We start from the raw sequence: 2,199 nt of genomic DNA on the forward strand, positions 1-2,199 counted from the left end.
CAGCCTGGGCAACAAAGTGAGGCTCCAACTAAAAAAAAAAAAAAAAAGAGAGAAGGTTAGAATTACCTTGTAGGGGTGCATAGTAGCAGCACAGCACACAGCCTGGTGGTGGTAGTAACAGCAGTATCCTGAGATTGTCCCTGATGTGCAGTCTGTGGAGGCTCCTTGTTCCCTGCCAGTTTCATAAGCTTGTTTCCCCAATCTCTGTTCAGTTCTGTGGTCCATTCTATATAGCTTTCCAATAAATTTTCCCTTTGGCTTAAGATAGATTGTGTTTCTGTTGTTTGTAACCAAGAATGGGGCAGACCCTATACACGTAGGTGGTATACTTATAAAGAGTTGTCATAGCATGGATTAATAGGAGAGATAGGTAGAGACCAGATTTAGATGGCCTTGACCTGCCATAGTAAGTTTACACGTTATCTTCTTTTTTTTTTTTTTTTTTTTTGAGTTGGAGTCTCACTCTGTCACCGAGACTGGAGTGCAGTGGCCGCTCACCCAGACTGGAGTGCAGAGGCTGCTCCCGGCCACCGCAGCCTCGACCTGCTGGGCCCCGGTGATCCTTCTGCCTCAGCCTTCCAAGTAGCTGGAACTATTGGTGCGCGCTACCACGCCCGGCTCATTTTGATTTATTGTAGAGATGAGGTCTCACCAGGTTACCCAGGTGGGTCTTGAATCCGCAGGCTCAGGCAATCCACTCACCTCAGCCTCCCAAAGGTGCGGGATTACAGGCTGAGCCACCGAGCCCGGCTTACACTTTATCTTCTGTTCTCTAACCCATGAGCTCAGCAATCCCCTCACCCTGGCCTCCCAAAGTGCTGGAATTACAGGCTTCAGCCACTGCACCCGTCCTACACTTTATCTTGACATTTATTTAACTCTTTTAAGTAATGTTATATGAAGATTCTTGTGAGGACTTTTTTGGAGGACAAGTTTGAAGAGAATGAGACTGGATGTAGGTGAGCCAGTTATACGATTTTTCCATTCAAGTAGGTGAGGGAAGATAAGACTTGAGTAGAAGTGGGGCCAATGAATGGAAAGAGGAGGCAGATTGGAGAGATAGGTTATGGAAACAAGACTCATTCATTAATTGGATGCGAAGGAAGGAGGAGAAGCAGTACAAGATGACTTCCAGGTTTCTGGTTGAGGCAACTGGATAGGTGGTGAGGAACTGGGACAGGTTATAGAAGAGCAGACGGTTGATAGGCTGTAGAGCACATTAGTTATGTGTGTGGGCTCTGGTATCTGATAGATCTCTGTTGGAGTACTAGCTCTGCACTTATAAGTGTCTAGTGTTGAGCACATTGTGTAACTTGAGCCTTATCCTTCAACTGTAAAATGAAAATAACACAACTTACCTCTTGTTTGTATATATGTGAATTGAATGCACAGTTCATGACATCCAGTAGGCACTCCATAATTTTAGATATTATTACTACTCAGAAGGAGTTTGGGAAGAAGGTCCAGGACAAATGGGTGAAGTCTTCAGGAGAGGTTTCTACTCAAAGAGGAAAAATACATGTGGCAGACCAGCTGAAACCAGAAGGAGGCCAGGCAGGGCTGAGCTACTGCCACATGTTGCTAAGCAGATGAGTCACTGCAGGCAGCTGGTCAGGCTGCCCAGGCCACAGGCAGGCTGGGTTGGGCTATTCATGATGACTTCATTGTCAGTGGGGAATCCTCCGGAAGCCTTTTTTGTTCCCGCCTTCTCCCACAAGGATCCATCACTTCTTCTCTTATATGACTTTCCACACTGTGTCTTACTGTTTGGAAGGAGCAGAAACAGTGGAAAGGGACAGGAAAGACAGAATTTGAATCCCGTCTAGTTGGATCACTGACTTGCTGGGTGACTTGGTGTATTTCACTTCACTCAGTCTCCTTATCTGTAACACGAGAATAAGCAGATTTGCCTCCAAAGTGTGATGTGAGAATTAGGTGAGGGTTGGCAGGCACTAAATACAAAGGCATACATTGACGTTCTATTCATTAGTTGCATATTTCGTCTCCTTCCCGCTCCTGGCCCCTTTCCCCTCGTTCCTTGAGGACGCAGATCAATTATAGCTCATTTTTGGATCCCCAGCCTTGGGCTTGACCTGGTACAAAGCTTCATGAATGGATGAATGAAAGAATCAATGAGCGTCTGCAGCCGCCGCCTGCGCGCCGGGAGCCCCGCCCCCTTCTGTTCCCGGGACCGCGCGG

Source organism: Carlito syrichta, unplaced genomic scaffold, assembly GCF_000164805.1.
Source record: "Carlito syrichta isolate Samal-C Ts95f unplaced genomic scaffold, Tarsius_syrichta-2.0.1 Scaffold305222, whole genome shotgun sequence".
NCBI lineage: Eukaryota > Metazoa > Chordata > Mammalia > Primates > Tarsiidae > Carlito > Carlito syrichta.